Below are 25,900 nucleotides of genomic sequence, written 5' to 3'. Positions count from 1 at the left end.
GGAAATTAAAACACACACATACATAGATCTTATTAAAACATTACACTAACCATTTACTCAGATTTGACGTAGAATGGTATAAAAGATGAAGTTGATGGTCCTCAAAGGGAGGTATATTTTTAAAAACAGTTTTACTGACGTATATTTAAAATATACCACTGACACATGTGCACACCCACGAATCATCACCACAATGAACATACCCATTACCCCAGAAAGTTCCTCAGGCCCGACTGTAATCCTTCCCTCCCATCCGTCCCAGCCCCCAGCCTCAACTTTCTATGTCTGTAGGTTAGTCGACATTTCCTAGAGTTTTATGTCAAAGATCATCATACAGTGTTTACTTTTTAAAATCAGGTTTCCTCCGCGCATCATAATTATTTTGAGAATCATCTGTGTTGTTGCATGTATCAGTGGCTAATTCCTTTTTAGGGTTGAGTAATAACCCCCTAGAGGTGCTCTAGAAAAAACAATTTTGAGCTGTTAGATGAAGAAATTACCATGAAGCACAGGGACTTCTGTTTTTCAGACATTTAAATGAAACTTTCTGATCAAAATGGTCTGATACTAATCTATATAGTTTTTGATTATTTTAATTGGAGGATAATTCCGTTACGTATTCCATCGACATGAATCAACCATGGGTGCACATGAGCAACTATATGCCAATAAAATGATATTAGTCTATATTAATATTGTGCCTCATATGCTCTTTCATCCTTGCTCGTGAAAGTCTCAGGTTTAGCTTTATTCATCATGTGGTCAAGAGGACCACACTGGAGGCTCGTTAAAAATAATAACTTTGAAAGTTGAAAGAATGGCCCACTTCCATTGTTGTGCAGTGTCTTACCCAAGTGGAAATCGGCACATCATAATTAAAAAACTAGAAATCTGCTTTCTTTTAATCTGTGAACAGATAAGTCACTGGATTATTCACAGTTCTGCAAACGTTCCCCATGCTTTCCCATGTCAAGTCTTTTCATACTTCTCTTTCTTGCTGAAATGTTCTTTCCTCAGTTACCAACTGAGCAAATTCTGCCCATCTTTTTCTCAGCCAAGTAGAATTGCTTCTCTAATCTTTCTTAGCACATATCATCTTTCTTTTATTCATCTTTATATGTAGTGTTAACTTAAACTTTTTTGACTGTTTATCTTATTTTTATACTATTGTAAGCTCTTTAAGGGCAGAAATCACATTTATTCATCTTTAAATCCCCCAAAGTGTATGTTAGATGCCTGGTTGGTACTCAGCATATTGTGATAAACAGGAAAGTCATGATTAGTTCCATTATCAGCCTTCTTGAGGATTGTGCTCGGACTCCAAGGGGAGCATCCATTGGACACTTAAATACACTTGGAGCCATGTGAGCTTTTTACTGTGTCCTTCACCGACATTAAAAACAGTGTTGTTGCCATGATACTGTTATTCCACCATGTCCCAGGCTTGTGGTCTTAGCATTAGAATGAGTACTTTTGCTATGACGGACATTTAAGATGAAATATGTATTATATATATAAGCGGAATTTTGACAGTTGCATACAATATCTGTCATTGGCAACAAGCATAGTCTCGCTTCCTCTTACCTTTGCAATCTGATTTCCCACAACTCTCCTAGTCACAACTCCCTTCCAGCCAAACTAACATACCAGCCTTTAAAGTTGGAGCTTTTGCCCATTCCATTCTTCTGGCATGGAATTCACCGTGCAATTCCCATTCCTTTCTGAGTACACCATATGTCTCACTTTCTCTGTGATGTGTCCCTGATCATGTTAACCCACAGTGATTCTCCCCTCCTAGAAATTCAGCTTTACCGTCCTTTCTACTCACATCAGAATATCTGATGTTTGCGTCAGCTCAAACTGTTATTTAGTTCTTATTTGATATTTTTATTTATAAAGATTTTTTTATTCCAGCCTTTTGTTTCACAGGTACTGAGTGTGATAGGGAAGTGAGGATTAACTGGCCTCACGAGTCTAGGAAACTCCTATGAAAAGAGTGTTTCAGAACTGGCCCAAGCAAAGGCCTAGGAGGCACAGACTCTGAAGAAGGGGACATTTGGCAACTAGGTCAGCTCAGTTCAGTTCAGTCGCTCAGCCGTGTCCAACTCTTTGTGACCCCACGAATCGCAGCACACCAGGCCTCCCTGTCCATCACCAACTCCCAAAGTTCACTCAAACTCATGTGCATCGAGTCGGTGATGCCATCCAGCCATCTCATCCTCTGTCGTCCCCTTCTCCTCCTGTCCCCAATCCCTCTCAGCATCAGAGTCTTTTCCAATGAGTCAACTCTTCACATGAGGTGGCCAGAGTACTGGAGTTTCAGCTTTAGCATCATTCCTTCCAAAGAACACCCAGGACTGATCTCCTTTAGAATGGACTGATTGGATCTCCTTGCAGTCCATGGGCCTCTCAAGAGTCTTCTCCAACACCATGTTCAAAAGCATCAGGGGTGCATTTTTTCCTACCCTATGTCAGTAGCGACATATGCTACTCACAGCCTTTATTCAAGCCTCTTTGATTTACCCAAATATGTTGATTGAACATCTCTTGTGTGCCAGGCACTGTGCTAGACTCTGGGTTTGGGGTTACAATGGCAAGAGATTGAACAGCCTCTTTGCACAGGAAACATATAGTCTGAGCTATAGGCCTGTTGAATGGTCTGAATGTTTGTGTTCTTCCAAAATGCTTATGTTGAAATCCTGGCTCAAATCTGTACCAAGGTGATGGTATGAGGAAGTGAGACATTTGGGAGATGACCAGGTCTTGAATGGGATTGGTGCCCTTATAAAAGAGGCCCCAGAAGGAGTTTACTTACCCCTCCCATCATGTGAGGATGCAGTGAGAAGTCTGCAGCCTGCAAGGGGGTCCTCGCCTGACCATGCTGGCACCCTGATACCAGACTTTCAGCCTGCAGAACTGCTAGACAGAAATTATTACTGGGCCTGGAGCATAGAATTAAGGGTGAGGATGAAAAGAGGTGAGAAATAAGGCTACACAAGTAAGCAGAAAACTATAGATTCTGTACCAGGCATTTAGCCTTAATCCAGAAGTCACTGGCAAACTCACAGATTGTGAATAGTGGAGTAAAATTCCTGCATTTTAGAAAGATGGGCTGGGACTAGTAGCTTGGAGACAAGGCAGAAGACTGTTGTAATCACAGTCTGAACTAGATGTGGATAATGATAATGGGGAAATGTGGGTGGATTTCAAGATATTTGGAAGGTGGATATGTCAGTTTCCTGGACTACCATAACAAATTACTACAAACTTGGGGAATGAAACAACAGAAATTCATTCTTTCACAGCCAGAAGTCTGAAAGCAAGGTGTCCGTCGCAGGGCTGGTCATCCTTGTTCCCCGGCTTGTAGCCTCATAACTCTGGTAACGCTCTCCATCTTCACTGGCCTTCTCCCCGTGCCTGCATCTCACATCTCCCTCTTCATCCTCCTCTCCTTTCTCACATAAGGAGCCCGGTCATTGGATTTAGGGCCCATCCAAAATCCAGGATGCTCTTATCTCGAGACAGTTTTGATCATACCTGCAAAGAGCCTGTTTCCAAATAAAGTCACATTCAAAGCACCAGGAGTTTAGGACATGGATTTATGTTTTGGGGAGAGGGGGACACAATTTGACCCAACATAGAAGAATTAATGGAACCCTACTGATTGGCTGGATGGGGGTGAGGGGTTTGGAGGGGAAGGGGAAACTAGGGGTGACATCCATGAATGACTGGGTGGCAGATGGTGCTGTTTACTAAGTAACAGTGGAGGAGAAACAGGTTTAGAGGAAGAAAGTGACATCTTTATTTTGAGGTGCTTGTGGAAGTCCAAGTGGGGTCAGGTAGCAGTTGGTCATGTAAATCGTGAGTCCAGTGGATGGAGAAGAGGGCTGGGCATGCAGTTTCGGGTGATAACTGCAACTATGGACATGGGTAAGATTGCCAAGGGAGAGTCTGTAGAGTAAGAAGAACCCTGATCAGAATTCAGACACACAAGAGTTTTGGGGAGGGACAAAAAGAGTAGCAGTCAGGGAAGGAGTAGAAAACATCAAGAGAGGAAAGCCTTGGAAAAGGCCAGGGAAGAAAATGACGACAGCAGGAGTGAGCTGTTTCTAAGGAGTTTAGGAGAAACCAGAATGAAAGAGGTGAGACAGTGCAAAGAGCAGAAAGAAACATTGCAAAGAGTTTGGCTGTAGGAGCAGGTGAGATTGGCAGGTGATAGGAGATGCAGACAGAAGATTTTTTTCCATTTAATTTTTACTCAAGATGGGGTAGACTTGTGCCTGCTTGCAAGAAAATTCTGTAGGCCGGAGCGTTGAATGTAAAGGCCAAGTCAAAGTCATTGAGGAGGCAGGACATAGATGAGACATTATCTGGAGATAAGAAGGAATTCTTTGGCTGTCCAGTGGGTAGGACACTTCCACTGTAGGGGGCCTGGGTTTGATCCCTGGTTTGGGAACCAAGATCCACATGCCCTGAGGCATGGTCAAAAAAAACAGGGAAGCAAACAAAAAAAAGGAAAACATCTCTTCTGCTTAGTGGAGGAAGAGGGGAAAGGATGCCTATAGAAGGAGGTAAGTTTGCTGATCTGATGGCAGGTGGCTATGTTTTTTCGTTTATTCATTCAACAAATATTTTTGAATGCCTGGCACATGCCAGGCACTGTTCTAGATGCTAGCAATACAAAGAGAACAAAACAAGGTCTCCGTCTCCATAGAACTTACATGTCAGGCAAGTGGATAGAGAAATACATATGTATGTATTTTTCAAAGCCCCAGTAGTTGGTCAACACTATGAGAAAATGTAAAGAAACTTAGGGAAGGAGACTTGAAAGGGTATCTGTTTAAATAGGGTGTCTAGGATCAGCCTCTTTGAGATGGGAAATGAAAAGCCAAGGCATTAAAGATCTACAAGAATTATTCCAGGCAGAGGAAACAACAGATATACAGGCTCTGAGGCAGGAGTACATTCGGCAGCATCAAAGAGTAATAGTAAGGAAGCGCTGAAACTAATATTGTAAATCAGTTATACTTCAATTAAAAAAAAAAAAAGGAGGCCAGTACAGCTGCAGCAGAGGAAGGCAGGAGAGAGGTATGAGAATGGTAGGCAAGGTTCTGGTCACAGAGGTCTAGTAGGCTTTGGTGGGGATTTTAGACCTTTAGTCTGAACATGATGAGGACTCTTGGAAGGTTGTGAACAGAGAAGTGATCTGATATAATCTGTGAACAAATAATCAGGCTGCCTGTGCAGAACAGATGGTAGAGAACAAGAGTGAAAGTAGGGAGTTCAGTTAGGAAGTTACTACACCGTCAGATGGGAGATGATGATGGCTTGCACCTGCATGGTAGTTGTGAAAGGGTAAAAAATAAGTCCAGTTGGGAATCTATTCTGAAAGCAATGCCCACAGGTGTTACTGAGAGACTGAAGATGGAATGTGAAATAAAGGAAGTTAAGAGCCTCAGACACCTCAGATGATAGAACACTGGCTAACATACAATTGATTCCTTCAAAGAAACCCTGGCCCAGGTATGTGAAGAACCTTTGGGTGAGATAAGCACATTACACAGCGAGAAGGGAAGGAAATGTATTGGATGTGTTTGCTAGATGCCTATAATGTGTGGTTTTTATGTATCAACTCGTTGAATTCTCCCCACCACCTATGGTAATGTTGTTATTCTTGATTTTAGAGATCAAAATTATAATTTAGGTTAGATTTAATAGTTTATTCAAGTCATCTTATTTGTGAATTTTAATTTAACAACTAAGCTCTTGTCACTAACTTAGAAAATAACACTTTTATAGCACTAGTATTAAGTTTAATCAAATTAAAATATTTAATCTATTTTGAGGCAAACTGATACTTAAGAAAAGTCAGCTTTAATTAGATGATGATTCAAAGGTATGTATCGTTTTGGGAGCAGTTCTGAGAGACTGTTTAGGTTTTCAAGGCTCTCAGAAGCTAATGGCATTAGTTATTTCACAATTCTAATCCCACTTTCTGAAGAATCATCCAGAGCTAGAGACCATTTCTCCTAAGAATTTGGGCAAGAGCTAGGCGAGGGGAAGAAGTTCATGAACACGTGCATGTTGCGATGGTAACTCTTCAGCTCTGGTGAATGAGAACTTAAGTGGGAGAACATACCCTGGAGAAAGCAGGAGCAGGGGAACCCAGGGAAGCCTACCTATAGTCCCAAGATTCTTTAGCATCTGGACACCGGAACCATGCAGAGTAAGTCTGTTTCTATCTGGACAGGATTCTTACAAGCAGCTGGGGCAGGGCTACTTTGTTTCTTTATATTGCTCTCCCTTAATGTTTTACTCTTTTTAACCTGGAGGAATTTAACCCTGGACATATTTAAGAGTTCTCACCAAAATCACTGAAGGAAGAGGCAGTGGGATATAATGGAAAGGGCAAGGGCAATTCAGAGACTAAAATGGCACCTTAGCGGAGGTTTGGGAGAGGAATGTGGACCTCAGAATGCCTGCGCTGCCCCAAATGGGCAACCTCAAGTAGGTCATTTTCTCTGAGCCTTAGGATCCTCATTTGTTAAATAGGGATAAATGAGAGTAAAAATAGGAACTACCTCATGGGTTCCTATGAGACTAAAATGAGTCAGTCCATAAAGTACTTAGCCAAAGGGCTCCACACGAGTTTGTTACTATTAATAAGTTTCACTATCAGTGTGACTCTAGACAGACAGCTTAAACTTTTTTGCCTTTATTTCCTCAGCTGTACAATGATGGATAGGACCAAGTGACACTGCAGATTTCTTTACAACTTTCTAGTTACGACGTTTGTTATGTACGTTGTTTCTTAGGGTGATAGGACGGAGAAGGCAGTGGCGCCCCACTCCAGTCCTCTTGCCTGGAAAATCCCATGGACGGAGGAGCCTGGTGGGCTGCAGTCCATGGGGTCGCCAAGAGTCGGACACGACTGAGTGACTTCCCTTTCACTTTTCACTTTCCTGCATTGGAGAAGGAAATGGCAACCCACTCCAGTGTTCTTGCCTGGAGAATCCCAGGGACGGGGGAGCCTAATGAGCTGCCGTCCATGGAGTCGCACAGAGTCGGACACGACTGAAGCGACTTAGCAGCAGCAGCAGCAGCAGCAGCAGGGTGATAGGAAAGAAGAAATCTTCCCATGGTAGCCACCAGGTGGCGGTAGTGAGTTTTACGGACGTCCCACTTTGGGGGGAAACTTCCTTTTTCAGTAAACAAAAAAAAAAGTTTAATCACTCATAATCCCTATTCCCAAGGAAATACCAATAAAATTTTGATGTATAACCTTCCATCCAGGTTATTTCTTCACATAGACATGTAAATTACTATTTTTCAATTTTATGAGAAATGGGGTAACATATTTTGTAATCAGTTTTTTTAAACACAAAATTATATGGTGAACATTTTCCATAGCAATTGATGTAGTTCTACATCATCATTCTTAGAAGTTCCATGGTATTCCACAGGTATTTGTTTAAACCATAATTTGTTTGAACTATCCTCCACTTAGCAAACACTGATTGGAAACATTTCCAGCAGTGAGACGCCTGGGCTGTTGTGCCCCTTTTCTCTGTTTGTTTTTGCATCTGGTAGAGCAAGGTCCTTTATTAGTGCCTTCCTTCAGAATTTAATTGACTATCTAAAGCCTTATTCTTCTTGATGAAATTTTAAATCTTTTAATCAAATTCTGACCCTCTGTCGCCCCTAAAAATTTCACTGGGATTTTGATTGATACTGTGTTAAAATTACAGATTAATTTGGGGGGGGGTAGAATCTGCATCATTCCAATATTTTGTCTTTCCTCCCAGCAGTATGGTGTACTTCTCTAGTCACTCAATTCTGTCAGAAAAATTTCAATGTTATTTAGTTTTCATTTAGTTTGCTTCAGGATATTTTTGTTGTTGCTGTTGTTAATAAATACTATCTGTAAAAATATTTTTCTAATGGCTTGTGCTGGTATGTAGAAACACTATTAATTTCAGGGTTATTGATTCTGTAGTTGGCCATGTTACTAAACTCACTTAATGGGTCTAATACTCTTATCTATCCTTTCACTCATTTTGTAAGTACTCATTGAGTGCTTACAGTGTGCAATGCACTATTCTGGGTCTTGGAAGTAAGTAGTTAAAAAAAAAAACAAAAAAACCTGTTCTCAAGATCTTTACATTCTACTGAGAGAAAATACTAAACAAATAAATACATGACAGGTGGTGCTAAGTGCTAAGAAGGTGGGAAAGCATAGTAAGAGGAGGGAAACGGACCATAAAAAAGCACTATTTTGGATAATGTGTTTAAAGAAGCCCCCTCTGATCAGTTGAACTTTGAGGAGAGACCGAAACTGATGTTGTTTTTCTTGGGCTTTCCCAGTAGATATTTATGTCATCAAGTGCCCCCCTCACGCCACCCCACACCAGGGCCTCCATGCTCCTGGAAGACTGTCTGTCCAGCGGCAGTGACACCAAAGATCTAGCCTGTGAAGGAGGCTTCTAGGGTTTTCAGTGGCAGTGTTTCAACACTGTCAGTGTTCAAAGATTTAAATAATGGCTCCGGAAGTCTTTCTAGCCGCAACCCCAAGCGAAGTTTAGAGGTTCACAGAGTTCAGTGCGCTGCTGGCCAGTTTACTCTTCCCTTCCCCTCCCAAATCACGGGATCTACCTGCTTCACCGATATAAGCTGCCTAAGGGGACAGCCCCAAGAGACCATTATTGCAGGCTACAAACTGTTTGAAAGAACAATCCCAACTGGCTATAATTTCCTCTTTAAAAAAATTAGAAATAATTCCATCATTACTTATATGCCTGTTTGCCTCTTTTATCAGGTCAAGTCCATCACATGGAGTTTTAAAGTAACACTTCTATGTATTTGTTGGCTGTGCTGGGACTTGGCTGCCGTGCGGGCTCTTCTCTAGCTGTGAGCAGTGGCTGCTCTCCAGCTGTGGTGTGAGGGCTTCTCATCGCGGTGGTGTCTCTTGTGGAGCGCAGGCCCTGGGGTCTGCAGGCTTCGGCAGCTGAGGCTCCCAGGCTCTAGGAAACAGGCTCAGTGGTGTGGCACTCAGGCTTTAGTTGCTCCAAAGTGTGCGAGATCTTCCCGGGTGAGGGATCAAACCCACGTCTCCTGCCTTGGCAGGCGGATGCTTTATCACTGAGCCAGCAGGGAAGCCCTGACATACAGATCCTTAACCCCATAACGCTTTGTTTAAATCTAGCCTAACTTCCCACTTCTCTTAATCTGTTTTGATTCTTTTATTGTGCTGTTATCAGTCAAATCCCCTATTATCCTTAACAATTTTTCTAAACATTCCCTTTACTCTAACCCCAAACCTAGTCATCTCCTGTAATATTGTTTCCTTGCAATACTCTCAAGTTGTAGCTGTTTTGTTCTGCTTTAAATCCCTCAGGTCCTGCTTGCTCCCAGTTCCAAACATTTCCCCTTCCTTCGAAAATCCTAGTTCCTTTGAGGTGCATACCGTTACACGACAGCCTGAATCAGCCCAGGTTGTGTCTGTGCTCAGTCACTTTAGCCATCTCCGACTCTCTGCGACCCCATGGACTGCAGCCCGCCAGGCTCCTCCGTCTATGGGATTCTCCAGGGAAGAATATTGGAGTGGGTTGCCATGCCCTTCCCCAGGGGATTTTGCTGCCCAGGGATCAATCCCATTTCTCTTAGGTCTCCTGCATTGGCAAGTGGGTTCTTTACCACTAGCAATACCTGGGAAGCCTGCTAAAACAAAAATGTAAACATTCTCAATAGAATGTAAGCGATACACAGAGGCTCAAAACAGAAGAATCAAAATGTCCAGGATACAATCTAAAATTACTAAGCATACAAAGAACCAGGAGAATCTCAACTCACATGGGAAAAAGAGACGTCAATGCTGAGAGAACACCTAGTGGACTTACCTGATGAAGGCTCTGAAGCAGTCATTTGTTGGAAGACAGCTCTCTATTGCTCTTGTATTTCTGCATATCTTTTGGGCAAGGGCATTAACAGCTTTTTCCTGATCTTTTTAAGGGATGTTTCTGTAGCAAACATCCTTAGAAGACAGAGATAATGTCTTCCTCTGGGCCCATGGCGAGATTTGTTTGCTGTCTAGAATAAAAAAGATGAGTTTCTCTCCATTGCGAGTCCTTTATTACAAACTGGAATTTCCCCATAAAGTTCCTCTCCTATCAGGAAACTCACTGCATACACAGGTATCACCTGGTCCTCCAGGCATTAATTGGTAGGAACTGGGACTCAGTTCCTGATATTCTACTTCCTGAGTGATAAACTGTCCTTTGTCTCTGATTCAGGAGACTCACACCTTCACCACTATGCATTAAACTGCAACAGCCTAACTTGTTAACTTCGAAGTAAAGTAAAATGCCAGACCTTTCAAAATTCCGAATTCTGTTATAAAAATTCTCTTAACAAGCAATAAAAAAAGCACTTTTGAAACCAGTGGGAAAATATAAAGTATCAGCAAGAAACAGAAAATATAAAGAAACAAATGTTTACTTTAAAATTGAAAAGTGTAATAGCCAAAATTAATTATAAAAATTCACCGCATGGTCTCAGTAGCAGAGGAGATGACAGAGGAAAGTGTCAGTGAAATTGAAAACATCAATACAAATTATCCAGCCTGAACAACAGGGAGGGGTGCGGTGGGAATTGAATAAACAATGAATAGAATCTCAGGGACCTGTGGGATAATAGCAAAAGATGTTGAAAATTTTTTGAATACATAATGAATGAAAAGTGTCAAGTTTGGCAAAAGATATAAACCTATCGATTCAAGAAGCTCAACAAAGCCCAAACAATGAACATAAATCTGTGTCCAGACACATCTTCATCAAAATGCTGAAAAAGACAAAAAAAAAAAAAAAATCTTGAAAGCAGCCAGAGAAATGCAACGTATTACTCCAGGGTAACATCAGTTTGAATTACTATAGATTTCTCATCAGGAACCATGTAGTCCAGAAGGAAGTAACACATTTTTAGAGTCCTGCAGTAGAAGAATGGTCAACATATAATAGTATATGCAGTAAAAATATGTTTCAGAAACTAAGGTGAAATAAAAGCCTTCTCAGATGAAGGAAAACTTAAAGAACTCGTGGCCAGTTGGTCTGTTCTGAAAGAATTGCTAAAAGAAGTTCTTCAGACAGAAGAGAAATGATACTAGGAGAAAACCTGGAACATCAGGAGTGAAGAAAGAGCACGAGAAATGGTAAATATTTGTATAAATGTGGTAGATTATTCTCGAGTTTATAAAACTTATTTGATGTTAAAAGCAAAAATTACACCTTTGTCTGAAGGGTTTTTTTGACATGCATGCTAAGTCGCTTCAGTTGTGTCCGACTCTGCCACCCTATGGAGGAGCCCACCAGGCTCCTCTGTCCATGGTATTCTTTAGGCAAGAATACTGGAGTGGGTTGCCATGCCCTCCTTCAGGAGATCTTCCTGATCCTGGGATTGAACCTGTGTCTCTTAAGTCTCCTGCATTGGCAGATGGCTTCTTTACTACTAGGGCTACCTGGGACATATGTAGATGTAATTGATGACAATTAGAACATAAAGGCGGAGAAGGCGATGGCACCCCACTCCAGTACTCTTGCCTGGAAAATCCCATGGACCGAGGAGCCTGGTAGGCTGCAGTCCATGGGGTCTCGATGAGTCGGACATGACTGAGCGACTTCACTTTCACTTTTTACTTTCATGCACTGGAGAAGGAAATGGCAACCCACTCCAATGTTCTTGCCTGGAGAATCCCAGGGACTCGGGAGCCTGGTGGGCTGCTGTCTATGGGGTCGCACAGAGTCGGACACGACTGAATCGACTTAGCAGCAGCAGCAGAACATAAAGGAGAGAAGATAAATGGGCCTATGTGGTGGTAAGGGTTCTATATTTCACTTGAAAAGAAAAAAAAACATTGATTCTATACCAATTTTAAAAGTTTTAATATTTGCCTTCCTTGAACTTTGTTTTTGCTTCAAGGGCTTTGCAGCTGTTTTTTCCTATGTCTGAAAAACCATTTCCTTATATATACCGTCAGCCCTCCCTATCTGAGGGCTCTGCATTGGTGGAGTCAACCAACCTCAGATTAAAAATCTTTGGGAAAAAATTTTCAGAAAGTTCCAAAGAGTGAAACTTGAATTTGCCGCGTGCTAACAAATACTTTCACTTTTCACTTTCATTCATTGGAGAAGGAAATGGCAACCCACCCCAGGGTTCTTGCCTGGAGAATCCCAGGGACTGGGGAGCCTGGTGGGCTGCCATCTATGGGGTCGCACAGAGTTGGACATGACTGAAGCGACTTAGCAGCAGCAGCAGCAACAACTACTTACATAGCATTAACATTCTATTAGATATTATATGTAATCTGGAGATGATTTAAAGTGTATGGGAGAATGTATGTATTAGGTTAAATACAACTCCATTTTATATATGGGCACTGAGCATTTATGGATTTTGGTATCCTCAGGGGATCCTGGGAACAGTTCCCTGAAATTGAGAGTGTTTTTTATGTGGCATATAGCTAGATTTTTTTAAAAATTTCAGTTTCTATCTTTGGTAATTTTAATTGTTGTTGTTGAGTCACTAAGTTATGTCCGACTCTTTACAACCCCATGGACTGTAGCATCCCAGGCTTCTCTGTCCTCTATCTCCCAGAGTTTGCTCAGATTCACTTCCATTGAGTCAGTGATGCTGTCTAAACCATCTCATCCTCTGTTGTCCCCTTCTCCTTTTGCCTTCAGTCTTTCCCAGTATCAGGGTCTTTTCCAGTGAGTGGGCTCTTTGAATCAGGTAGCTAAAGTACTGGAGCTTCAGCTTTAGCAACAGTTCTTCCAGTGAATATTCAGGGTTGATTTCCTTTAGGATTGACTGGTTTAATTTCCTTGCGGTCCGAGGGACGCTCAAGAGTCTTCTCCAACACCACAGTTCAAAAGCATCAATTCTTTGGTGCTCAGCCTTCTTTATGGTCCAACTCTCACATCCATACATAACTACTGGAAAAACCATAGCTTTGACTATATGGACTTTTGTAGCAAAGTGACTCTACTTTTGAATACATTGTCTAGATTTGTCATAACTTTTTTTCCAAGGAGCAAGTGTCTTTTAATTTCATGGTTGCAGTTACTCACTGTCCACAGTGATTTGGGGGCCAAGAAATGAAATTTGTCACTGCTTCCAATTTTTCTTCTTCTATTTGCCATGAAGTGATGGGACTAGATGCCATGTTCTTAGTTTTTTGAATGTTGAGTTTCAAGCCAGCTTTTTCACTCTCCTCTTTCACCTTCATCAAGAGGCTCTTTAGTTCCTCTTCAGTTTCTGCCATAAGAGTGTTATCATCTGCGTATCTGAAGTTGTTGGTATTTTCCCAGCAATCTTGATTGCAGCCTGTAATTCTCATTCAGCCTGGCATTTTGCATGATGTATTCTGCCTAGATGTTAAATAAGCACAGTGACAATATACAGCCTTGTCATACTCCTTTCCCAATTTTGAACCAGTCAGTTGTTCCATGTCTGGTTCTGTTGCTTCTTGACCCATAATACAGCTTTCTCAGAACATGGGTAAAGTGGTCTGGTATTCCCATCTCTTTAAGAATTTTCCACAGTTTGTTGGAATCCACATAGTCAAAGGCTTTAGTATAGTCAATGAAGCAGAAATAGTTGTTTTTCTGAAACTCCCTTGCTTTTCCATGATCCAATGAATGTTGGCAATTTGATCTCTGGTTCCTCTGCCTTTTCTAAACTCAGTTTGTACGTCTGGAAGTTTTTGGTTCACATACTGCTGAAACCAGCTGAGCATAACCTTGCTAGCATGTGAAATGAGTGCAACTGTACAGTAGGTTGAACATTCTCTGGTATTGCCTTTCTTTGGGATTGGAATGAAAGCAATTTTAATACATATATATTTATTTTGATTCTTGATATATTTGAATTTATTTCTAAATCCTTTATGTGTACCTTACTTTTCCCGAGCTGGGGTGTGGTTTTTTTGCCCTTTTTTGGGGGGATTTTTTTAAAAAATTAACTTTTGTTCAGAGTTTTAAAATTCCATTTTTCTCTCTTTATTTATAATTGGTACACTCTATATTTGTTCTTTTTAGATGTTTTCTTGTACCTCTAATTTAACAAAATGTAAACAATATATTAACCCTTCTTCTAAACAAAACAATGATCTTAGAATCATTTTAACTCCACTGACTACTCTTCCTCCCAACACCTACATGCTATTATTATTTATTCAAGATATTAGTTCTGTCCATTTTTTAAACCTCACAGATTACATGTTTTTTAGACAGTGTTTAGCCTGGTATGCTGCAGTCCATGGGGTCGCAAAGAGTTGGACACAACTGAGCAACTGAACTGAACTAGATTGACAAGTTTGTTTACCTTTGATTCACTCTCAGTTCTGTCTTGCATCTCAGACTATTTTAGGATAATTCCCTTGTAAATTTTTTTAAAAATTCTCACTTTATGCCAGGCTTTGTTCTAAATTGCTATTTTTTACTAACTCATTCAATTCTCATAGCAAGTCCCTGAGGTATATACTGTTACTGTCAACATTTTACAAATGAGAAAACTGAAGCACAGAGATGTTAAGTCACTTGCCTGATGTCCCACAACTAGCAAATGGCTGAGCAGGGGTTCACACCAGGCAGTCTCCAAAGTAAATACTCTTAACCTGTTTGAAACACTGATGCAGGTCTCTGAGGTAAACTCTCATTTCTCATTTATCTTAAATATTTCTTTTTTACTCTTGTTCTTGAACAATAGCTTGGGTAAGTACACAATTCTAGCTGACCTATTTTCTTTCAGCACTTGAGAGCTATTATTCCATTAATTTTTGGCTTCCACTGATGCTGAGAAATCCATTGTCATTTTTTTTTTTTTTTTCATTTTTTTTTTTAATTTATTTATTTATTTTTAATTTTTACTTTACAATTCTGTATTGGTTTTGGCATAGATTGACATCATTGTCATTTTAATTGTTCTTCTGCTAGTGGTCTGTCCTTTGGCTGCTTTTAAAGTCTTAAGAGTTCTTCATTCGTTTACTATGTGTCATTATGCATTTCTTTTTATTTATCCTGCTTTGGTTATGTTGTGATTCTTAAAACAGCAAGTACCTGTTTTCATCCTTTCTGCAAAAAAGTGTATATTTATAAAATATATTTTATAATATTTGATATCACATATTTTATATAAATATTTGAATAATTTAATAAATATTAAATATTTACTAACTATTACAATTTTAATCTCATTAGGACACTAGTAACCAGTGAAGATAGAGGGCAGGGGTTGACTGACAGGAGGCCTGAGGGAACTTTCTGGGGTGATGAATATGTTCTGTTTTGCGTTATAGCTGTATATATGTGTGTGTGTGTGTGTGTGTGTGTGTGTGTGTGTGTTAGTCGTTCAGTTGTTTCTGACTCTTTGCGACCCCATGGACTGTAGCCCTCCAGGCAAGAATACTGGAGTGGGTTGCCATTTCCTCCTCCAAGTTATAACCATATATGCACTTATAAAAACTCACTGAGTGATGCATTTAAGATGTGTGCATTTTACTATACGTAAAATTTACCTAGGTGGGGAAAAAGAACTATAGAACAATATTGAACGCTAGTTAATGGAAACACTGAAATTTTTAGGGGTGAGGTCTGCAACTTACTCTAAAATGCACCAGAAAAACAAAACAAAAATGCATTGATGGATGGGGAAAAGAATGAATATGTGTGTGCATGCTCAGTCATGTCTGACTTTTTGCCACCGCATGGACTGTAGCCCACCAGGCTCCTCTGTCCTTGGAATTTTCCGGGCCAGAATACTGGAGTGGGTTGCCATTTCCTATTCCAGGGGATCTTCCTGACCCAGGGATCAAACTGATGTCTCTTGCATCTCTTGCATTGGCAGGCAGATTCTTTAAATGATATAGCAAATGTAACAAAATATTAATTAGAATTTAGGTGGTATATATGAGTGTTCACTCCACAATTCTTTTAACTTTTCTGTGTATTTGAAAAGTTTTGTAAAATGTTAGGGGAGACTACTGCCTCTTCTTTATTCTACTCTATTCTTCTGACACTACTGCTATTTATACGACTGACCCTCTCATCCTAGCCTCCACCTCTTAATTATCTCTTTCATATTTTTAGTTATTTTCATATTTTATATTTTAGTTAAGTTTCATATTTTAGTTATTTTTAGTTGGGCAAGAATCCCTTAGAAGAAATGGAGTAGCCATCATAGTCAACAGTAGAGTCCAAAATGCAGTACTTGGATACAATCTCAAAAATGACAGAATGATCTCTGTTCATTTACAAGGCAAACCATTCAATATTACAGTAATCCAAGTCTATGCCCCAATCAGTAATGCTGAGGAAGCTGAAGTTAAATGGTTCTATTAAGACCTACAAGACCTTCTAGAACTAACACCTCCAAAATTTGTCCTTTTCATTATAGATGACTGGAATGCTAAAGTAGGAAGTCAAGAAATACCTGGAGTAACAGGCAAATTTGGCTTTGGAGTACAGAATGAAGCAGGGCAAAGGCTAGTAGAGTTTTGCCAAGAGAAAGCACTGGTCATAGCAAACACCCTCTTCCAACAACACAAGAGAAGACTCTACACATGGATATCACCAGATGGTCAATACCGAAATCAGATTATGTCCTTTAAAAAAAAATAGTTGGCAGATAATTGCTTTACAATGTTGTGTTGGTTTCAGCAGTACAACAACGTGAAGATCCCTCACTTTTTTAAACATTTGGAACATAGATATTCTATACTTTATCAGTTCTACTACTATGGCCTTTGCAGTTATATGTCTATTGACTATTATTTCTGCATATACTCAGTCATAAAAGGTTGGCTTCTTGGTGCTTGTAGTTCTTTGATCATAAGCTCTTCTGTTTGTTTGTTTTTTTTTTGGCCATGCCACCTGGCTTTAGGATCTTAGTTCCTCAACCAGGGATAGAACCTGGGGACTTGGCAGTGAAAGAGTGGAGTCTTAAACTACTGGGCTTCCAGAAAACTCCCTTCACCTCATTTCTTGACCTTAATTTTGGGAATCCTCTTAACCAAAACTGGGGATGTTTACTTTCAGAAAGTTTTGCTTCTTTTTCTGCTCATAGCCAGGGAGCAATACAGACTTGAAATGAATTCAGCTCCCTTAGAGAATCTTGTTTCAGCAGGGACTCTCATGCTTGGCTTTCCACCTCGCAACTGGGCCAGGGCAATGTATCAGCATAACAGCTGATATCAGCACAGGTCCTCACGTGTGGTGGTAGAAGAGATTCCTTAGGACTTTCTTAACCTCTTGAGAATAATAGAGCATGTCTTAGGCAGATTATACCCATTCTATAGGAGGAGGGCCCCTCTAAGAACCTTATCAGCCATGCTTCTAAAAGAAAATATTTGACTTTATTAGTAAAGGATGTATTCAACTCCTAATTTATCAAAGATTTTTAAATTAAAAATGGGTGTTAAATTTTAACATCAAATACCTTTTCAGCATCTGTAGAAAAGACAGATAAGATTTTTCTTCTTTAACCAGTAGTGTTAAGAACTGTTTTATCTCCTTGATTCATTGCCTGTTCTAAAACTGGAACTATGCTCTTGAAATATTTTTCCTTTGGCAGTTGGTACAGTGTTAAGCTATGTCAGTAGAGAGTGCTGGAAAGAATTTCTTGCTTGCTTTGTTGCTTGGCACTTGGACCACATATAGCTTCTCTTGCACCCCTCATCTTGCAGCGCCTGCAGCTTTTCCTTTGCCTGGCTCCTGCACTCTCGGTGGCTTCCTAGTGCCTGACTCCTGCAGTACAAGCGTGTCCCCCAGCACCAGGCTCCTGCAGTATGGGCAGTTTCTCCAGCACTCAGCAGCTCCCCTCGATCCCCTACCTTCAGACCATTTTGGAGCAGAGTGGCTCCCACAAGACTCCTACCCGTGAACGACTTTCTCTGGCACCCCAGAAGGTGCATTTTCAATGAATTCCAGAAGGTGGATTTCCAGTACGCCTCACTGGTACAGAGACAAAGCGAACTGCTTGTCAGTTAGAAGCCATGGCCTTGTCCCCTATGGGCTTCCCTGGTGGCTCAGTGGTGAAGAGTCTGCTTCTAATGCAGGAGATACGAGTTTGATCCCTGGGTCAGGAAGACCCCCTGGAGAAGGAAATGGCAGCCCACTCCAGGATCTTTACCTGGGAAATCCCACGGACAGAGGAGATTGGCGGGCTACAGTCCATGCAGTCGCAAAAGAGTTGGACACAACTTAGCAACTAAACAACAACACAACAACTTGTCCTCTTGCAAGGTCTGGATCTCAGCCTGGGGTTGGGGCATGGCCCAGGTGTACCATGGGGAATCTATCTTAGCCCTAGGGGTAGTAAGTAATTCTTTTATCTGATAGTCCTATAATATTGAGTTCTCTTTACTTTCTACTAGTGAACCTGTTGTTATCCCAGTCTCATCATAGTTATAATTCTCTATATTAAACTGCATGGTCAAATTACTGTGGTTTCTGTTTCCTGATTGGACCTTGACTAGTACTTTCAGTCATTTCTAAATTGACTGAAATTTTTAAAAAATTCTCCAAGTTTATGGTGTATCTTGGTGGAACGTTCCATATGCATTTTGAAATAAATGTGTACTCTGCCATTGTTTAATGTAGAATTCTATAAATATTAATTTGGTCAAATTAGTTGATAAAATTGTTTGAGTCTTCCATATCATTGCTGATTTTTTAAATCAACTTATCTATCAAAACTGTGAGGTAAACTTTGAAATCTGTTATAATTGTGGATTTGTCTATTTCTCTTTTCTGTTGTCAGTTTTTAATTCATGTAATTTGAAGCTTTGTTACTATACCTGCTTGATGAATTGACCCTTTTATTATTATGAAACATCCTCTTTATCCCTGGTCTTGAGGATAGGCCAAATTCTTTTTTCTAAAGTCTACTTTGTCTGACAATAATATAGGTATTCCAGCTTTATTGTATTTGCACATCTTTTACCATTTTACTTTGAATTTAGCCTGTGTCTTTATGTTGATGATGACTTTTTTGTAAGAAGTACATCATATTTTGTAAACAATACATAATTGGACCTTGCTTTTTTATTTGGAGAGGTTTGTCTTTTTAATTGCATGGTTTAGACCACTTACAATGAATTTAATTATTGATATAGTTGATATTTGTTTTCCATTTGTCCAATCTACATTTAAAATTTTTTTCTCTTTCTTGGCTTCCTTTTTGAGTAATATGTAGAATATTCCATTTAATTAATCTATTGACTGCCTTAGCTACTCTTCTTTCATCATTTCTGTTGTTGCTCTAAGTTTTACAACATGCATCTTTAACTCATCATAGTCTACTTTTATTAATCATACTATAATACATAGTATAATATATATATATATATATATGTTTACTTCTGTTTTTCCCTCTTATTCTTTGTGATATTATGGGCATATATTTTCTTTCTATATGTTATAATCCCCATAGTATACTGCTATTATTTTTGCTTTAAACAGTCAACTCTGAAAGAAATTTTAAAATGAGAAAGGGGTCTTTTAAAATTTATCCAGATATTTACCATTTCTGGTGCTTTTCATCCCCTTGTGTAGTTCTGCATTTCCACCTGATATCATTTGCCTTTGATCTCAAGAACTTCCTTTAATATTTTACATAGCATAGGTCTGTTGTGACACATTCTCTTGGCTTTTATTTGAAAATGTCCTTATTTTGCCTTTGAAAGAAAAGTTTGCTCTATAAAAAGATTCTAGATTGACTTTTTATTCTTTCAGCACTTTAGAGATACTGTCTTGTTTTTTCTGTTTCTGATATATAGTGACGATTCTTTGTTCTTATGTTTTTTTTTTTTTTTTTTTTTCTGGCTGCTTTTAAGAGTTTCTCTTCTCACTGGTTTTCAGCAGTTGATCATAAAGTGCTTTGATGTTTTCTTTTTGTTTATCTTACTTGGGGTTCATGGAGCCTCTAAGATCTATGATAGTATAGTTTTCATCAAATTTGGAAATATTTGCTGCATTGTTTTTTCAAATACTGCCCTCTCTCAGGGGTACTCCAATTACCTGTATATTGAAGTGAAAGTGAAAGTTGCTCAGTCATGTCCAACTCTTAGCGACCCCAGAATATTGAAGTGGGTAGCCTTTCCCTTCTGCAGGGGATCTTCCCAACCCGAGGATCAAACCCAGGTCTCCCACATCATGGGCATATTCTTTACCAGCTGAGCCACAAGGGAAGCCCGAGTACTGGAGTGGGTAGCCTATCCCTTTTCCAGTGGATCTTCCCAACCCAGGAATCAAACTGGGGTGTCCTGCATTGCAGGCAGATTCTTTACCAATTGAGCTATTAGGGAAGCCCTGTATATTGGACCATGTCATATTGTTCCCCATGAAACTGAAACTCTTGCTTTTGAAACTATGTGTTATAATTTTTTTTAAATCGTGCTATAGTTTGAATAGCTTCTATTGCTGGCTTCAAGTTCACCAATCTTCTACAGTATCTAATTTGCTGTTAAGGTTCTACATTGATTTAAATTTTTTTTCATATATTGCATTTTTCATCTCCAGAAGTTGGATTTCATTCTTCTACATATCTTCCATTTTTATCATAATGTTCATATTTAATTGTAAATTCTTGATTATATTCATATAGCCTTTAAAATGTCTTATTGCTAATTCTGTGATCTCTGTCATCTCTGGTTCTGTCAACTGATTTTTGTCTTGTTATGGGTCAAATTTTGCTGAAGCTTCACATATCTAGTAATTTTTTGTATACTGGTCATTGTAAACATTATTTTGCTGATTGTTGTGTGTGTGTGTGTAAGTGTTGAGTCTTGTTTTGGGAGGAAATTAAGTTACTTTTGGATCAGCTTGATCCTTTCAAGGCTTGTTTTTAAATGTTACTAGGAGAAGGCGATGGCACCCCACTCCAGTACTCTTGGCTGGAAAATCCCATGGATGGAGGAGCCTGGTGGGTTGCAGTCCATGGGGTCTCGATGAGTTGGACACGACTGATCGACTTCACTTTCACTTTTCACTTTCATGCACTGGAGAAGGAAATGGCAACCCACTCCAGTGTTCTTGCCTGGAGAATCCCAGGGACGGTGGAGCCTGGTTGGCTGCCGTCTATGGGGTCGCACAGAGTCGGACACGACTGAAGCAACTTAGCAGCAGAAGCAGCAGGTTACATCTAGAGTAGCTTTTAATCTAGGGCTAATGTAGCCCTACTGCTAACGTGTAAGCTTTCAGGTGTCTCTACTTAATTCCTCAGTGTTCAGTGAGGTATTTACTCCAGCTGTTAACTCTGAAGTCATCCAGTCCATTATGAGCTCTGGGAATTTTTCCATTTATAGCTCCCTGGTAATTGTTCTTTTCTTGGTAGTTGATCTTTGCTTGGCCTTGCACAGTATTACTCTACACATGCTCAGATTTAGCATGTGTAGTCACAAGCAGTCAGCCAAAGGCTCAAGATTTCTGTAAATCTTCTTAAAGAAGATTCCTTTTTCTCCAGTATTCTTTCAAGCAAATTCCACAAATTGCATCTTTTTGCTAACCACGATAGCCTTAGCCACATGTATAGGGCCTGCATGTTATGTGGTAGGTGTTCAACAAAATACTTTTATGAATACATGGGCTTGTATTCTTTTATATTTAAAGTTTCCTTTATCAGAGTCTATCTCCTTTTTCATTTATTTTTCTTGACTGCACTGGGTCTTCATTGTGGCACACGGGCTTAGCTGACCTGCAGCATGTAAGATCTTAGTTTCCCGATTAGGAATTGAAACTGAGTCTCCTGCACTGGAAGGTCGATTCTCAACCACCGGACTACCAGGGAAGTCCCTCCTTTTTCATTTCTAACATCATCTCTCCTGTGTTAAAATCTTTGCTACTTTTGTTTTGCCATATTTATTTTATTGAACATGTCAAATAACCAGCTCTTTTCTTTTATGATCTGTTCTGTATTTCTGGATTCCAATTCACTGCAGTCTACTATGATTATTTTGCCTGCTGCGCCTTTAAACTTTGTGCTTTTCTCATTTAAGATAAAAGGCAGTGTAATGTAGTGGTCAAAGGACTGTGTTTGGTTATTGACTTTATCACTTATCAGCTGAGTGAACTTCAGGAAAACAGTTAACTCTCTGAGCCTCAGATTCTTTATTGATAAAAAAGGGAGAATGTTAGTTGCTTCATACCAGTTAATTTTTATAGAACACAACAGTATCTGACACATTAAGTACTATATAAGTGATAGGTAAACCATATTTTTACTATGATTTTACTAACATTTACTAATATGATTTACTAATATTCTTCTATGTTGGTTAGTATTAAAACATTGATTTGTGATTTTCCTTTATGTACTACTTAAGCTGAATCCTTATGTTGTTTTATTGTTCTCATTGTCATTACTTTCTAAATAGTTTGTAAATCAGCAATTGTGATTTTTTTCTCCTGAACCAGAATTAGAGATTTTCCTCTTAGCTTCCAAGTATAGTAGATAAATTTTCTTTTTTCCTTCTACTTAAAGAAAAAAGAAAAAGAAAGAATAGCTTGTTTTTACTGCTTTGGTATCAGACAGTATAACTTAAAATTGAGATTTTTCTGTGTAGTTATTTAGAAATAAATGTTTATAAATGTGGACATTAAAAAAGTACATCATCTTCAAGGTAGGAAAGTTTAATTTTAAATCTCCTAGTTACTTAGATCATCTTCAGAATTATCAGTTGCCTTTGTTATATCAAAAACAGGGAATGCTATAGAATCAAACATTCTAAAGGCGAGGAGGGAGAAAGGGCATGAAATGAAACAGCAAAGACCACCATGACTGGGGCATTTTGCATATGTCAAATGTTTGTGAGTCTTGCTTACTCATAATTTGAGTTTATTATCGAGAAGAATGGCAGTACCACAGACACACTCACCTTTAACTTATCGTCCACTACAAGAAGACCTTCCATCCTAGCTCCTTGTCTGCCTCCACACTTGAACCCATCTAGAATCTCTAAAGTCTTCTCCCCTGCCCCAACCACAAGCACAGTGGAGATATACAGAATAGTTAAATTTCATAAATCCTCAATGATCCTGCTTATGAAGATGTAACTTGAAGAATTCTGAAATGCAGAATTCTGAAATTTACCTATAAAATGTTGATGGTAATTTGCTACTTAGATGCTAAAACTAAAGTCCTTGTTATTTATAATGTAGTATCTCTCATAAAATATTTGGGGTTACTATTGACCAGTGATTTGGTAATCTGGTGGAGGGCAACAAGACCAAAGCTATACTTCTCTGGGGAACTGGAATTCTGTCTTTAAGGGAGAGATGATTCCTGATGTCAAATGGGATGGACAGGAAACCAGAATTAGCAGAAAAGCCCTTATATTGGCAAGTGATTCTCAATGAAAGTGGAAAAGGGACATAACACCCCTCAGGGGCATTTGGCAATGTCTAGAGTTGATTTGGGTTGTTCCAAGTAGGGGTGGGGTACTACTGGCAGGTAGTGGGTAGAAGCCAAGTATGCTACTAAATATCTTATAATGCACAGGACAGCTCCCCACATCAAGGAATTGTCTGGCTTACTGACAAATACTGCATGATATCACTTATATGTGGAATCTAACAATACAACTGACTGTATATCCAAAACAGAAACAGACTCAGAGATATAGACAACAAACCTGTGGTTACCAAAAGATAGACACGTTAGGGACAAACTACTATGTTTATAAAATAAACAGTAAGGATATACTGTATAGCACAGTGAATTATAGCCATTATCTTGTAATAACCTATAATGGAGTTTCATCTGCAAAAGTACTGAATCACTATGCTATATACTTGAAACTAACATAATAAGTCAACCATACTTCAAAAATTTACAAAAAAAGAATTATCTGGCGCAAAATGTCAGTAGTGCCAATAAAGGCAAGCAGGTAAACTCTCTTTTGTCCTTTGTACTCAGGCCTGAACTTAAACAGGAAAGTTTTCTAGGAGCTACTCCTTGGTTAACACCAGTTAAAAAATGGCCTCTGCCACAGGCTGGTGGCATCTCTTAATAAATAAAAGTTGACCATAAGTAGTTGTATTTTGTACATAAGAGTACCTTTATTTTGTTAATATCCAGTTTCTATCTCCTATTAGAAAAATATTTTTAAATAAGCCATCTTATCCTAAACTATATATAATATTCCAGTTGTACCACTAAAGGATCCAAATTCAGTCTCTTCTCAGCTGTGTAGTAAAATATGAAGGGATGGAAGGGTTACATGCTTATACTTGGAGGCCAAGTGGTAGAGGTGGCAAGCAGTGAAAACCTCCAAGAACAAATGAATTCTCAGAAAACAGGGCTGCATAATCCATCCACTCTTCCCAACAGTAGCATCTTCTTCAAGAGTCAAACCTGGAGGTTCTGGAATTATTCAATAAAAAAAGAGTAACATTTGCTTTACTCACACAAGGAATCTCTCAAACTGCAGACTAAAAATACAAAACTCTTTGTAACAATGTCAAGGGTCTTTCCCACCTAAGTGGTGCTGAACTTTGTATAACTGGTAAAGGGTGCAAACTGACAATGCTTACACAAGAAATTTCTCACTAAACTCATTTATTCATCATTTTCTGAGTAACAATGAGCTCTCCGTCAGTAGTCAAGAGCTGACATTCTAGTTGGAAGGCACAACACATAACCATGAAACAAAGAGCGAAGACAGTATTGCTGAGACCAAAGAGCGATACCCCAAAAGTGTACTAGATTTAGAATAAATCGAGAACATTCTGAGCTGAAGTAATCAGGAGTGGCTTCTCAGAGATGAGACTTTTGAACTAGGATATGAAATGTAAATAGGATCTAAATAAACAGACAAGAAAAAGACTAAACAAACGAAAAAAACAGAATACAAAAAATACAGAGCAAGGGTTTTGGGGTGTAGAGACGATGCTTTTTCACGATCCTTTAAAATTACCTGATTATCCAGCTTTGGAGTCTTCAAATGTTTTTTGTTATTAAATCTTCAGATGCTATCCTTTAACTGGGATAAGTAGAGTAGATTAGAGGAATATTTCCAAGGCTCTCTAATAGTCTCTGGGATGATTTATCTTTATGGAAATAAAGTCACAGGTAAACGATTAGGATTTTCCAGGCCATGTTCTGGTTTCTATAACAGGAAACTGACTAATGTAATTTACTCACCTGGTACACACATTCAGCCAGGTGTGTAACCTTCTTCCCCCTAGCTAACATAACTTGGTATATCAGTAACTGTATAAAGTTTTTCTACCGCAACAGAAATTATTGTCGTATTAAAGGCTTTTGCAAATTGCTGCAGCTCAGCATGCTCAGCTTTTACTACTAATTTGCTCTGACCACATTTTCATTTTATGGACTGAAAGGGCTTTTGGTTCTCTGTTGTTCCCCTCATTCTGTTTAAGGCATGCCATGTCTTCCTCGCCATAGACCTTGAATTTGCAAACTATGCGCTCAAACAGAAAACAAAACACCCCCAAAACTTCAGTCTTATCAGAAAACAAAACTCCTCACAAAAAGCAGTATTTTTGCACATTTTGGAATTATTCTATGACAGTGTATGGTAGGTTTCCTCGGAAAACTCTCAGTGATCCGGAGAATCCTCTTTAAGGCTGGGTGATCTCGTCTATTAATATTTTCCTGCGATATATGGCTGAAGACAACTGTGTGTGCTCCGTAATATTCAACGGCTACATCATCGTCACCCAGGCACGAAGACATAACTTGGGCACAGCAGGTTATACTCTCATGAGAGAGGCCATCTAGTACCAGCTCCTGGGTTCAATGCCACCAAGCGGCCCTCCTGTGATCTTCTGGGCGCGGGCCTTGGGAACCTGAGTCCTGCGGATATCGGAACATTGCTTCGGCGCCTAATGAA

General features: G+C 39.4%; 1 long non-coding RNA gene across 1 annotated transcript; it reads right to left on the bottom strand.

Annotated features, from left to right (window-relative positions):
* Positions 1-22,135: 22,135 nt before the first annotated feature.
* LOC120870921 lies at positions 22,136-25,173 on the bottom strand. Its single transcript, XR_005722895.1, has 2 exons — positions 24,962-25,173; positions 22,136-24,408 (listed from the first exon to the last, which is right to left on the bottom strand). It is a non-coding gene; the product is annotated as an uncharacterized LOC120870921 (long non-coding RNA).
* Between the last annotated feature and the right edge of the window lie 727 nt (positions 25,174-25,900).

Source organism: Oryx dammah, unplaced genomic scaffold (genome assembly GCF_014754425.2).
Source record: "Oryx dammah isolate SB20612 unplaced genomic scaffold, SCBI_Odam_1.1 HiC_scaffold_12, whole genome shotgun sequence".
NCBI classification, from domain to species: domain Eukaryota; kingdom Metazoa; phylum Chordata; class Mammalia; order Artiodactyla; family Bovidae; genus Oryx; species Oryx dammah.
Note: the sequence above shows the minus strand (reverse complement) of the source record. Positions and strands in the feature narration are given on the sequence as shown.